We start from the raw sequence: 15,613 nt of genomic DNA, 5'->3' as shown, positions 1-15,613 counted from the left end.
TGTACACTGTGTGTGTGATGTACACTGTGTGTGTGTGTGATGTACATGGTGTGTGTGTGTATGTGATGTGCACTGTGTGTGTGTGATGTACACTGTGTGTGTGAGTGTGATGTACACTGTGTGTGTGTCTGTGTAATGTACACTCTGTGTGTGTGTGAGATGTACACTCTGTGTGTGTGGGAGTGACGTACACTGTGTGTCTGTGATGTACACTGTGTGTGAGTGTGTGTGAGATGTACACTGTGTGTGTGTGTGATGTACACTGTGTGTGTGTGATGTACACTGTATGTGTGATGTACACTGTGTGTGTGTGTGTGTGTGTGTGTGTGTGTGTGTGCTGTACACTGTGTGTGTGATGTACACTGTGTGTGATGTATACTGTGTGTGTGTGATGTAAACTGTGTGTGTGTGTGATGTACATTGTGTGTGATGTACACTGTGTGTGTGTGTGTGTGATCTACACTGTGTGTGTGTGTGCACTGTGTGTGATGCACACTGTGTGTGTGATGTACACTGTGTGTGATGTACACTGTTTGTGTTTGTGTGATGTACTCTGTGTGTGTGATATACACTGTGTGTGTGTGATGTACACTGTGTGTGTGTGTGTGTGTGATGTACACCGTGTGTTTATGTGTGTGTGTGTGATGTGCAAAGTGTGTGTGTGTGTGTGTGTGTGTGTGTGTGTGTGTGATGTCCACTGTGTGTGTGTGTGCGATGTACACTGTGTGTGTGTGTGATGTACAGTTTGTGTGTGTGTGTGTGTGATGTACAGTGTGTGTGTGTGTGTGTGATGTACACTGTGTGTGTTTGATGTACACTGTGTGTGTGATGTACACTGTGTGTCTGTGTGTGTGATGTACAGTGTGTGTGTGTGTGATGTACACTCTGTGTTTGTGTGATGTACACCATGTGTTTGTGTGTGTGTGTGATGTACACCGTGTGTGTGGGTGTGTGTGTGATGTACACTGTGTGTGTGTGTGTTTGTGTGTGTCTGATGTACACTGTGTGTGTGTGTGTGTGTGTGTGATGTACACTGTGTGCGTGTGTGTGTGATGTACACTGTGTGTGTTTGTGTGATGTACACTGTGTGTGTGTGTGATGTACACTGTGTGTGTGTGTGTGTGTGTGATGTAAACTGTGTGTGTGTGATGTACACTGTGTGAGTGTGACGTACACTTTGTGTGTGTGTGTGTGATGTACACTGTGTGTGTGTGATTTAGACTGTGTGTGTGTGTGATTTACATTGTATGTGTGTGTGTGATGTACACCGTGTGTGTGTGTGTGTGTGTGTGTGATGTACACTGTGTGTGTGTGTGTACACTGTGGGTGTGTGATGTACACTGTGTGTGATGTACACTGAGTGTGTATGTGTGTGATGTACACTATGAGTGTGTGATGTACACTGTGTGTGTGTGTGTGTGATGTACACTGTGTGTGTGTGTGTGTGTGTGTGTGATGTACACTGTGAGTGTGATGTACACTGTGTGTGTGATGTACACTGTGTGTGTGTGTGTGTGTGTGATGTACACTGTGTGTGTGTGTGTGATGTACACTGTGTGTGTGTGTGATGTACACTGTGTGTGTGTTTGTGTGATGTACACTGTGTGTGTGTGATGTACACCATGTGTGTGTGTGATGTACACTGTGCGTGTGTGTGTGTGTGTGTGATGTACACTGTGTGTGTGTGTGTGTGTGAGTGATGTACACTGTGTGTGTGAGTGTGATGTACACTTTGTGTGTGTGTGATGTACATTGTGTGTGTATGTGTGATGTACACTGTGTGTGTGTGTGTGTGTGTGTGTGTGATTTACACTGTGAGTGTGTGTGTGATGTACACTGTCTGTGTGTGTGTGTGATGTACACTGTGTGTGTGTGACGTACGCTGTGTGTGTGTGTGTGTGTGTGTGATGTACACTGTGTGTGTGTGATGTACACTGTGTGTGTGTTTGTGTGATGTACACTGTGTGTTTGTGTGTGTGATGTACACTGTGTGTGTGTGTGATGTACACCGTGTGTGTGTGTGATGTACACTGTGTGTGTGTGTGATGTCCATGGTGTGTGTGTGTGTGATGTACACTGTGTGTGTGTGATGTACACTGTGTGTGTGTGTGATGTACACTGTGTGTGTGTGATGTACATGGTGTGTGTGTGTGATGTACACTGTGTGTGTGTGGGATGTACACCGTGTGTGTGTGTGTGATGTACACCGTGTGTGAGTGTGATGTACACTGTGTGTGTGATGTACATGGTGTGTGTGTGTGTGATGTACACTGTGTTGTGTGTGTGATGTACACTGTGTGTGTGTGTGATATACATGGTGTGTGTGTGATGTACACTGTTTGTGTGTGATGTACATGGTGTTTGTGTGTGATGTACACTGTCTGTGTGTGTGTGATGTACACTGTGTGTGTGTGTGATGTACACTGTGTGTGTGTGTGATGTACACTGTGTGTGTGAGTGATGTACAGTGTGTGTGTGTGTGATGTACACTGTGTGTGTGTCTGTGATGTACACTGTGTGGGTGTGTGATGTACACTGTGTGTGTGTGTGATGTACTCTGTGTGTGTGTGTGTGTGTGATGTACACACTGTGTGTGTGTGTGTGATGTACACTGTGTGTGTGTGATGTACACTGTGTGTGTGTGTGTGTGTGATGTACACTGTGTGTGTGATGTACACTGTGTGTGTGTGTGTGCGATGTACACTGTGTGTGTGTGTGCTTGAGTGTGTGATGTACACTGTGTGTGTGTGTGATGTACACTGTGTGTGTGTGTGTGATGTACACTCTCTGTGTGTGTGTGTGATGTACACTGTGTGTGCGTGTGATGTACACTGTCTGTGTGTGTGATGTACACTGTGTGTGTGTGTGATGTACACTGTGTGTGTGTGTGATGTACACTGTGTGTGTGTGTGTGTGTGATGTACACTGTGTGTGTGTGTGATGTATAATGTGTGTGTGTGATGTACACTGTGTGTGTGTGTGATGTACACTGTGTGTGTGTGTGTGATGTACACTGTGTGTGTATGTGTGATGTACACTGTGTGTGTGTGTGTGTGTGTGTGTGATTTACACTGAGAGTGTGTGTGTGATGTACACTGTCTGTGTGTGTGTGTGATGTACACTGTGTGTGTGTGACGTACGCTGTGTGTGTGTGTGTGTGTGTGATGTACACTGTGTGTGTGATGTACACTGTGTGTGTGTTTGTGTGATGTACACTGTGTGTTTGTGTGTGTGATGTACACTGTGTGTGTGTGTGATGTACACCGTGTGTGTGTGTGATGTACACTGTGTGTGTGTGTGATGTCCATGGTGTGTGTGTGTGTGATGTACACTGTGTGTGTGTGATGTACACTGTGTGTGTGTGTGATGTACACTGTGTGTGTGTGATGTACATGGTGTGTGTGTGTGATGTACACTGTGTGTGTGTGGGATGTACACCGTGTGTGTGTGTGTGATGTACACCGTGTGTGTGTGTGATGTACACTGTGTGTGTGTGTGTGTGTGTGTGTGTGATGTACACTGTGTGTGTGTGTGATGTATAATGTGTGTGTGTGATGTACACTGTGTGTGTGTGTGATGTACACTGTGTGTGTGTGTGTGATGTACACTGTGTGTGTATGTGTGATGTACACTGTGTGTGTGTGTGTGTGTGTGTGTGATTTACACTGAGAGTGTGTGTGTGATGTACACTGTCTGTGTGTGTGTGTGATGTACACTGTGTGTGTGTGACGTACGCTGTGTGTGTGTGTGTGTGTGTGATGTACACTGTGTGTGTGATGTACACTGTGTGTGTGTTTGTGTGATGTACACTGTGTGTTTGTGTGTGTGATGTACACCGTGTGTGTGGGTGTGTGTGTGATGTACACTGTGTGTGTGTGTGTTTGTGTGTGTCTGATGTACACTGTGTGTGTGTGTGTGTGTGTGTGATGTACACTGTGTGCGTGTGTGTGTGATGTACACTGTGTGTGTTTGTGTGATGTACACTGTGTGTGTGTGTGATGTACACTGTGTGTGTGTGTGTGTGTGTGATGTAAACTGTGTGTGTGTGATGTACACTGTGTGAGTGTGACGTACACTTTGTGTGTGTGTGTGTGATGTACACTGTGTGTGTGTGATTTAGACTGTGTGTGTGTGTGATTTACATTGTATGTGTGTGTGTGATGTACACCGTGTGTGTGTGTGTGTGTGTGTGTGATGTACACTGTGTGTGTGTGTGTACACTGTGGGTGTGTGATGTACACTGTGTGTGATGTACACTGAGTGTGTATGTGTGTGATGTACACTATGAGTGTGTGATGTACACTGTGTGTGTGTGTGTGTGATGTACACTGTGTGTGTGTGTGTGTGTGTGTGTGATGTACACTGTGAGTGTGATGTACACTGTGTGTGTGATGTACACTGTGTGTGTGTGTGTGTGTGTGATGTACACTGTGTGTGTGTGTGTGATGTACACTGTGTGTGTGTGTGATGTACACTGTGTGTGTGTTTGTGTGATGTACACTGTGTGTGTGTGATGTACACCATGTGTGTGTGTGATGTACACTGTGCGTGTGTGTGTGTGTGTGTGTGATGTACACTGTGTGTGTGTGTGTGTGTGAGTGATGTACACTGTGTGTGTGAGTGTGATGTACACTTTGTGTGTGTGTGATGTACATTGTGTGTGTATGTGTGATGTACACTGTGTGTGTGTGTGTGTGTGTGTGTGTGATTTACACTGTGAGTGTGTGTGTGATGTACACTGTCTGTGTGTGTGTGTGATGTACACTGTGTGTGTGTGACGTACGCTGTGTGTGTGTGTGTGTGTGTGTGTGATGTACACTGTGTGTGTGTGATGTACACTGTGTGTGTGTTTGTGTGATGTACACTGTGTGTTTGTGTGTGTGATGTACACTGTGTGTGTGTGTGATGTACACCGTGTGTGTGTGTGATGTACACTGTGTGTGTGTGTGATGTCCATGGTGTGTGTGTGTGTGATGTACACTGTGTGTGTGTGATGTACACTGTGTGTGTGTGTGATGTACACTGTGTGTGTGTGATGTACATGGTGTGTGTGTGTGATGTACACTGTGTGTGTGTGGGATGTACACCGTGTGTGTGTGTGTGATGTACACCGTGTGTGAGTGTGATGTACACTGTGTGTGTGATGTACATGGTGTGTGTGTGTGTGATGTACACTGTGTTGTGTGTGTGATGTACACTGTGTGTGTGTGTGATATACATGGTGTGTGTGTGATGTACACTGTTTGTGTGTGATGTACATGGTGTTTGTGTGTGATGTACACTGTCTGTGTGTGTGTGATGTACACTGTGTGTGTGTGTGATGTACACTGTGTGTGTGTGTGATGTACACTGTGTGTGTGAGTGATGTACAGTGTGTGTGTGTGTGATGTACACTGTGTGTGTGTCTGTGATGTACACTGTGTGGGTGTGTGATGTACACTGTGTGTGTGTGTGATGTACTCTGTGTGTGTGTGTGTGTGTGATGTACACACTGTGTGTGTGTGTGTGATGTACACTGTGTGTGTGTGATGTACACTGTGTGTGTGTGTGTGTGTGATGTACACTGTGTGTGTGATGTACACTGTGTGTGTGTGTGTGCGATGTACACTGTGTGTGTGTGTGCTTGAGTGTGTGATGTACACTGTGTGTGTGTGTGATGTACACCGTGTGTGTGTGTGTGATGTACACTGTGTGTGTGTGTGTGTGATGTACACTGTGTGTGTGTGTGATGTACACTGTGTGTGTGTGATGTACACTGTCTGTGTGTGTGTGTGATGTACACTGTCAAGGTGTGTGTGTGATGTACACTGTGTGTGTGTGTGTGATGTACACTGTGTGTGTGTGTGTGTGTGTGATGTCCACTGTGTGTGTGTGTGATGTACACTGTGTGTGTGTGTGTGATGTACACTGTGTGTGTGTGATGAACACTGTGTGTGTGTGTGTGTGTGATGTACACTGTGTGTGTGTGTGATGTACACTGTCTGTGTGTGTGTGTGATGTACACTGTGTGTGTGTCTGTGTGTGATGTACACTGTGTGTGTGTGTGATGTACACTGTCTGTGTGTGTGTGTGATGTACACTGTTTGTGTGTGTGACGTACACTGTGTGTGTGTGTGTGTGTGTGTGTGTGATGTATACTGTGTGTGTGTGTGATGTACACTGTCTGTGTGTGTGTGTGATGTACACTGTGTGTGTGTGTGTGATGTACACTGTGTGTGTGTGATGAACACTGTGTGTGTGTGTGTGTGATGTACACTGTGTGTGTGTGTGTGATGTACACTGTCTGTGTGTGTGTGTGATGTACACTGTGTGTGTGTCTGTGTGTGATGTACACTGTGTGTGTGTGTGATGTACACTGTCTGTGTGTGTGTGTGATGTACACTGTTTGTGTGTGTGACGTACACTGTGTGTGTGTGTGTGTGTGTGATGTATACTGTGTGTGTGTGTGATGTACACTGTCTGTGTGTGTGTGTGATGTATACTGTGTGTGTGTGAAGTACACTGTGTGTGTGTGTGTGATGTACACTGTGTGTATGTGTGTGTGTGATGTACACTGTGTGTGTGATGTACACCGTGTGTGTGTGTGATGTACACTGTGTGTGTGTGATGTACATGGTGTGTGTGTGTGATGTACACAGTGTGTGTGATGTACACTGTGTGTGTGTGTGATGTACACTGTGTGTGTGTGTGATATACACTGTGTGTGTGTGATGTACATGGTGTGTGTGTGTGATGTACACTGTGTGTGTGTGTGATGTACACTGTGTGTGCGTGTGATGTACATGGTGTGTGTGTGTGTGATGTACACTGAGTGTGTGTGATGTACACTGTGTGTGTGTGATGTACACTGTGTGTGTGATGTACACTGTGTGTGTGTGTGATGTACACCGTGTGTGTGTGGGATGTACACTGTGTGTGTGTGTGATGTACATGGTGTGTGCGTGTGTGATGTACACTGAGTGTGTGTGATGTACACTGTGTGTGTGTGATGTACACTGTGTGTGTGATGTACACTGTGTGTGTGTGTGATGTACATGGTGTGTGTGTGTATGTGATGTGCACTGTGTGTGTGTGATGTACACTGTGTGTGTGAGTGTGATGTACACTGTGTGTGTGTCTGTGTAATGTACACTCTGTGTGTGTGTGAGATGTACACTCTGTGTGTGTGGGAGTGACGTACACTGTGTGTCTGTGATGTACACTGTGTGTGAGTGTGTGTGAGATGTACACTGTGTGTGTGTGTGATGTACACTGTGTGTGTGTGATGTACACTGTATGTGTGATGTACACTGTGTGTGTGTGTGTGTGTGTGTGTGTGTGTGCTGTACACTGTGTGTGTGATGTACACTGTGTGTGATGTATACTGTGTGTGTGTGATGTAAACTGTGTGTGTGTGTGATGTACATTGTGTGTGATGTACACTGTGTGTGTGTGTGTGTGATCTACACTGTGTGTGTGTGCACTGTGTGTGATGCACACTGTGTGTGTGATGTACACTGTGTGTGATGTACACTGTTTGTGTTTGTGTGATGTACTCTGTGTGTGTGATATACACTGTGTGTGTGTGATGTACACTGTGTGTGTGTGTGTGTGTGATGTACACCGTGTGTTTATGTGTGTGTGTGTGATGTGCAAAGTGTGTGTGTGTGTGTGTGTGTGTGTGTGTGACGTCCACTGTGTGTGTGTGTGTGATGTACACTGTGTGTGTGTGTGATGTACACTGTCTGTGTGTGTGTGTGATGTACACTGTTTGTGTGTGTGACGTACACTGTGTGTGTGTGTGTGTGTGTGTGTGTGATGTATACTGTGTGTGTGTGTGATGTACACTGTCTGTGTGTGTGTGTGATGTACACTGTGTGTGTGTGTGTGATGTACACTGTGTGTGTGTGATGAACACTGTGTGTGTGTGTGTGTGATGTACACTGTGTGTGTGTGTGATGTACACTGTCTGTGTGTGTGTGTGATGTACACTGTGTGTGTGTCTGTGTGTGATGTACACTGTGTGTGTGTGTGATGTACACTGTCTGTGTGTGTGTGTGATGTACACTGTTTGTGTGTGTGACGTACACTGTGTGTGTGTGTGTGTGTGTGTGATGTATACTGTGTGTGTGTGTGATGTACACTGTCTGTGTGTGTGTGTGATGTATACTGTGTGTGTGTGAAGTACACTGTGTGTGTGTGTGTGATGTACACTGTGTGTATGTGTGTGTGTGATGTACACTGTGTGTGTGATGTACACCGTGTGTGTGTGTGATGTACACTGTGTGTGTGTGATGTACATGGTGTGTGTGTGTGATGTACACAGTGTGTGTGATGTACACTGTGTGTGTGTGTGATGTACACTGTGTGTGTGTGTGATATACACTGTGTGTGTGTGATGTACATGGTGTGTGTGTGTGATGTACACTGTGTGTGTGTGTGATGTACACTGTGTGTGCGTGTGATGTACATGGTGTGTGTGTGTGTGATGTACACTGAGTGTGTGTGATGTACACTGTGTGTGTGTGATGTACACTGTGTGTGTGATGTACACTGTGTGTGTGTGTGATGTACACCGTGTGTGTGTGGGATGTACACTGTGTGTGTGTGTGATGTACATGGTGTGTGTGTTTGGGATGTACACTGTGTGTGTGTGTGATGTACATGGTGTGTGCGTGTGTGATGTACACTGAGTGTGTGTGATGTACACTGTGTGTGTGTGATGTACACTGTGTGTGTGATGTACACTGTGTGTGTGTGTGATGTACATGGTGTGTGTGTGTATGTGATGTGCACTGTGTGTGTGTGATGTACACTGTGTGTGTGAGTGTGATGTACACTGTGTGTGTGTCTGTGTAATGTACACTCTGTGTGTGTGTGAGATGTACACTCTGTGTGTGTGGGAGTGACGTACACTGTGTGTCTGTGATGTACACTGTGTGTGAGTGTGTGTGAGATGTACACTGTGTGTGTGTGTGATGTACACTGTGTGTGTGTGATGTACACTGTATGTGTGATGTACACTGTGTGTGTGTGTGTGTGTGTGTGTGTGTGTGTGCTGTACACTGTGTGTGTGATGTACACTGTGTGTGATGTATACTGTGTGTGTGTGATGTAAACTGTGTGTGTGTGTGATGTACATTGTGTGTGATGTACACTGTGTGTGTGTGTGTGTGATCTACACTGTGTGTGTGTGTGCACTGTGTGTGATGCACACTGTGTGTGTGATGTACACTGTGTGTGATGTACACTGTTTGTGTTTGTGTGATGTACTCTGTGTGTGTGATATACACTGTGTGTGTGTGATGTACACTGTGTGTGTGTGTGTGTGTGATGTACACCGTGTGTTTATGTGTGTGTGTGTGATGTGCAAAGTGTGTGTGTGTGTGTGTGTGTGTGTGTGTGTGTGATGTCCACTGTGTGTGTGTGTGTGATGTACACTGTGTGTGTGTGTGATGTACAGTTTGTGTGTGTGTGTGTGTGATGTACAGTGTGTGTGTGTGTGTGTGATGTACACTGTGTGTGTTTGATGTACACTGTGTGTGTGATGTACACTGTGTGTCTGTGTGTGTGATGTACAGTGTGTGTGTGTGTGATGTACACTCTGTGTTTGTGTGATGTACACCATGTGTTTGTGTGTGTGTGTGATGTACACCGTGTGTGTGGGTGTGTGTGTGATGTACACTGTGTGTGTGTGTGTTTGTGTGTGTCTGATGTACACTGTGTGTGTGTGTGTGTGTGTGATGTACACTGTGTGCGTGTGTGTGTGATGTACACTGTGTGTGTTTGTGTGATGTACACTGTGTGTGTGTGTGATGTACACTGTGTGTGTGTGTGTGTGTGTGATGTAAACTGTGTGTGTGTGATGTACACTGTGTGAGTGTGACGTACACTTTGTGTGTGTGTGTGTGATGTACACTGTGTGTGTGTGATTTAGACTGTGTGTGTGTGTGATTTACATTGTATGTGTGTGTGTGATGTACACCGTGTGTGTGTGTGTGTGTGTGTGTGATGTACACTGTGTGTGTGTGTGTACACTGTGGGTGTGTGATGTACACTGTGTGTGATGTACACTAAGTGTGTATGTGTGTGATGTACACTATGAGTGTGTGATGTACACTGTGTGTGTGTGTGTGTGATGTACACTGTGTGTGTGTGTGTGTGTGTGTGTGATGTACACTGTGAGTGTGATGTACACTGTGTGTGTGATGTACACTGTGTGTGTGTGTGTGTGTGTGATGTACACTGTGTGTGTGTGTGTGATGTACACTGTGTGTGTGTGTGATGTACACTGTGTGTGTGTTTGTGTGATGTACACTGTGTGTGTGTGATGTACACCATGTGTGTGTGTGATGTACACTGTGCGTGTGTGTGTGTGTGTGTGTGATGTACACTGTGTGTGTGTGTGTGTGTGAGTGATGTACACTGTGTGTGTGTGTGTGTTGTACACTTTGTGTGTGTGTGATGTACATTGTGTGTGTATGTGTGATGTACACTGTGTGTGTGTGTGTGTGTGTGTGTGTGATTTACACTGTGAGTGTGTGTGTGATGTACACTGTCTGTGTGTGTGTGTGATGTACACTGTGTGTGTGTGACGTACGCTGTGTGTGTGTGTGTGTGTGTGTGATGTACACTGTGTGTGTGTGATGTACACTGTGTGTGTGTTTGTGTGATGTACACTGTGTGTTTGTGTGTGTGATGTACACTGTGTGTGTGTGTGATGTACACCGTGTGTGTGTGTGATGTACACTGTGTGTGTGTGTGATGTCCATGGTGTGTGTGTGTGTGATGTACACTGTGTGTGTGTGATGTACACTGTGTGTGTGTGTGATGTACACTGTGTGTGTGTGATGTACATGGTGTGTGTGTGTGATGTACACTGTGTGTGTGTGGGATGTACACCGTGTGTGTGTGTGTGATGTACACCGTGTGTGAGTGTGATGTACACTGTGTGTGTGATGTACATGGTGTGTGTGTGTGTGATGTACACTGTGTTGTGTGTGTGATGTACACTGTGTGTGTGTGTGATATACATGGTGTGTGTGTGATGTACACTGTTTGTGTGTGATGTACATGGTGTTTGTGTGTGATGTACACTGTCTGTGTGTGTGTGATGTACACTGTGTGTGTGTGTGATGTACACTGTGTGTGTGTGTGATGTACACTGTGTGTGTGAGTGATGTACAGTGTGTGTGTGTGTGATGTACACTGTGTGTGTGTCTGTGATGTACACTGTGTGGGTGTGTGATGTACACTGTGTGTGTGTGTGATGTACTCTGTGTGTGTGTGTGTGTGTGATGTACACACTGTGTGTGTGTGTGTGATGTACACTGTGTGTGTGTGATGTACACTGTGTGTGTGTGTGTGTGTGATGTACACTGTGTGTGTGATGTACACTGTGTGTGTGTGTGTGCGATGTACACTGTGTGTGTGTGTGCTTGAGTGTGTGATGTACACTGTGTGTGTGTGTGATGTACACCGTGTGTGTGTGTGTGATGTACACTGTGTGTGTGTGTGTGTGATGTACACTGTGTGTGTGTGTGATGTACACTGTGTGTGTGTGATGTACACTGTCTGTGTGTGTGTGTGATGTACACTGTCAAGGTGTGTGTGTGATGTACACTGTGTGTGTGTGTGTGATGTACACTGTGTGTGTGTGTGTGTGTGTGATGTCCACTGTGTGTGTGTGTGATGTACACTGTGTGTGTGTGTGTGATGTACACTGTGTGTGTGTGATGAACACTGTGTGTGTGTGTGTGTGTGATGTACACTGTGTGTGTGTGTGATGTACACTGTCTGTGTGTGTGTGTGATGTACACTGTGTGTGTGTCTGTGTGTGATGTACACTGTGTGTGTGTGTGATGTACACTGTCTGTGTGTGTGTGTGATGTACACTGTTTGTGTGTGTGACGTACACTGTGTGTGTGTGTGTGTGTGTGTGTGTGTGATGTATACTGTGTGTGTGTGTGATGTACACTGTCTGTGTGTGTGTGTGATGTACACTGTGTGTGTGTGAAGTACACTGTGTGTGTGTGATGAACACTGTGTGTGTGTGTGTGTGATGTACACTGTGTGTGTGTGTGTGATGTACACTGTCTGTGTGTGTGTGATGTACACTGTGTGTGTGTCTGTATGTGATGTACACTGTGTGTGTGTGATGTACACTGTCTGTGTGTGTGTGTGATGTACACTGTTTGTGTGTGTGACGTACACTGTGTGTGTGTGTGTGTGTGTGTGTGTGATGTATACTGTGTGTGTGTGTGATGTACACTGTCTGTGTGTGTGTGTGATGTACACTGTGTGTGTGTGAAGTACACTGTGTGTGTGTGTGTGATGTACACTGAGTGTGTGTGATGTACACTGTGTGTGTGTGATGTACACTGTGTGTGTGATGTACACTGTGTGTGTGTGTGATGTACATGGTGTGTGTGTGTGATGTACACTGTGTGTGTGTGTGATGTACATGGTGTGTGTGCGTGTGTGTGTGTGTGTGATGTACACTGTGTGTGTGTGATGTACACTGTGTGTGTGTGATGTACACTGTGTGTGTGTCTGTGTGATGTACACTGTGTGTGTGTGTGAGATGTATACTCTGTGTGTGTGGGTGTGATGTACGATGTGTGTGTGTGTGATATACACTGTTTGTGTGTGTGTGTGATGTACACTGTGTTTGTGTGTGTGTGTGATGTACACTGTGTGTGTGTGATGTACACTGTCTGTGTGTGTGTGTGATGTACACTGTGTGTGTGTGTGTGTGTGATGTACACTGTGTGTGTGTGATGAACACAGTGTGTGTGCGTGTGATGTACACTGTGTGTGTGTGTGTGTGATGTACACTGTGTGTGTGTGTGATGTACACCGTATGTGTGTGTGATGTACACTGTGTTTGTGTGTGATGTACACTGTGTGTGTGATGTACAATGTCTGTGCGTGTGTGTAAAGTACACTGTGTGTGTGTGTGTGTGTGTGTGTGTGATGTACACTGTGTGTGTGTGATGTACACTGTGTGTGTGTGTGTTTGTGTGTGTGTGATGTACACTGTGTGTGTGTGATGTACACTGTGTGTGTGTGTGTGTGAAGTACACTGTGTGTGTGTGATGTACACTGTGTGTGTGTGTGATGTACAGTGTGTGTGTGTTTGTGTGTGTGTGATGTACACTGTGTGTGTGTGATGTACACTGTGTGTGTGTGTGTGAAGTACACTGTGTGTGTGTGATGTACACTGTGTGTGTGTGTGATGTACAGTGTGTGTGTGTGTGTGTGTGTGATGTAAACTGTGTGTGTGTGTGTGATGTACACTGTGTGTGTGTGTGTGATGTACACTGTGTGTGTGTGTGTGTGTGATGTACACTGTGTGTGTGTGTGTGTGTGATGTACACTGTGTGTGTGTATGTGTGATGTACACTGTGTGTGTGTGATGTACACTGTGTGTGTGTGTGTGATGTACACTGAGTGTGTGTGATGTACAGTGTGTGTGTGTGTGTGTGTGTGATGTACACTGTGTGTGTGTGTGTGTGATGTACACTGTGTGAGTGTGCAATGTACACTGTGTGTGTGATGTACACTGTGTGTGTGTGTGTGTGTGTGTGATGTACACTGTGTGTGTGTGTGATGTAAACTGTGTTTGTGTGTGACGTACACTCTGTGTGTGTGTGTGATGTACACTGTCTGTGTGTGTGATGTACACTCTCTGTGTGTGTGTGTGTGATGTACACTGTGTGTGCGCGTGATGTACACTGTCTGTGTGTGTGATGTACACTGTGTGTGTGTGTGATGTACACTGTGTGTGTGTGTCATGTACACTGTGTGTGTGTGTGTGTGTGATGGACACTGTGTGTGTGTGTGATGTACACTGTGTGTGTGTGATGTACACTGTGTGTGTGTGTGATGTACACTGTGTGTGTGTGTGTGTGTGATGTACACTGTGTGTGTATGTGTGATGTACACTGTGTGTGTGTGTGTGTGTGTGTGTGTGATTTACACTGTGAGTGTGTGTGTGATGTACACTGTCTGTGTGTGTGTGTGATGTACACTGTGTGTGTGTGACGTACACTGTGTGTGTGTGTGTGTGTGTGTGTGTGATGTACACTGTGTGTGTGTGATGTACACTGTGTGTGTGTTTGTGTGATGTACACTGTGTGTTTGTGTGTGTGATGTACACTGTATGTGTGTGTGATGTACACCGTGTGTGTGTGTGATGTACACTGTGTGTGTGTGATGTACACTGTGTGTGTGTGTGATGTCCATGGTGTGTGTGTGTGTGATGTACACTGTGTGTGTGTGATGTACACTGTGTGTGTGTGTGTGTGTGATGGACACTGTGTGTGTGTGTGTGATGTACACTGTGTGTGTGTGATGTACACTGTGTGTGTGTGTGATGTACACTGTGTGTGTGTGTGTGTGTGTGTGATGTACACTGTGTGTGTATGTGTGATGTACACTGTGTGTGTGTGTGGGAAGTACACCGTGTGTGTGTGTGTGATGTACACCGTGTGTGAGTGGGATGTACACTGTGTGTGTGATGTACATGGTGTGTGTGTGTGTGATGTGCACTGTGTTGTGTGTGTGATGTACACTGTGTTTCTGTGTGATATACATGGTGTGTGTGTGATGTACACTGTTTGTGTGTGATGTACATGGTGTTTGTGTGTGATGTACACTGTGTGTGTGTGTGATGTACACTGTCTGTGTGTGTGTGATGTACACTGTGTGTGTGTGTGATGTACACTGTGTGTGTGTGTGATGTACACTGTGTGTGTGAGTGATGTACAGTGTGTGTGTGTGTGATGTACACTGTGTGGGTGTGTGATGTACACTGTGTGTGTGTGTGATGTACTCTGTGTGTGTGTGTGTGATGTACACACTGTGTGTGTGTGTGTGATGTACACTGTGTGTGTGTGATGTACACTGTGTGTGTGTGTGTGTGTGATGTACACTGTGTGTGTGATGTACACTGTGTGTGTGTGTGTGCGATGTACACTGTGTGTGTGTGTGCTTGAGTGTGTGATGTACACTGTGTGTGTGTGTGTGTGTGTGTGATGTACACTGTGTGTGTGAAGTACACTGCGTGTGTGTTTGATGTACACTGTCTGTGTGTGTGATGTACAGCGTGTGAGTGTGTGTTGTACACTGTGTGTGTGTGATGTACACTGTGTGTGTGTGTGTGTGTGATGTACAGTGTGTGTGTGTGTGTGATGTACAGTGTGTGTGTGTGTGTGATGTACACTGTGTGTGTGTGTGTGTGATGTACACTGTGTGTGTGTGATGTACACTGTGTGTGTGTGTGTGATGTACACTGTGTGTGTGTGATGTACACTGTGTGTGTGTGATGTACACTGTGTGTGTGTGTGATGTACATTGTGTGTGTGTGTGATGTACACACTGTGTGTGTGTGTGTGATGTACACACTGTGTGTGTGTGTGTGATGTACACACTGTGTGTGTGTGTGTGATGTACACACTGTGTGTGTGTGTGTGATGTACACAGTGTGTGTGTGTGTGATGTACTGAGTGTGTGATGTACACTGTGTGTGTGTGTGATGTACAATGTGTGTGTGTGGGTGTGTGATGTACACTGTGTGTGTGTGTGATGTACACTGTGTGTGTGTGTGATGTACACTGTGTGTATGTGTGTG

The sequence above is a fragment of the Carcharodon carcharias genome (genome assembly GCF_017639515.1).
Source record: "Carcharodon carcharias isolate sCarCar2 chromosome 37 unlocalized genomic scaffold, sCarCar2.pri SUPER_37_unloc_2, whole genome shotgun sequence".
NCBI lineage: Eukaryota > Metazoa > Chordata > Chondrichthyes > Lamniformes > Lamnidae > Carcharodon > Carcharodon carcharias.
The sequence above is the reverse complement of the archived record's forward strand: the minus strand, read 5'-3'. Positions refer to the sequence as shown.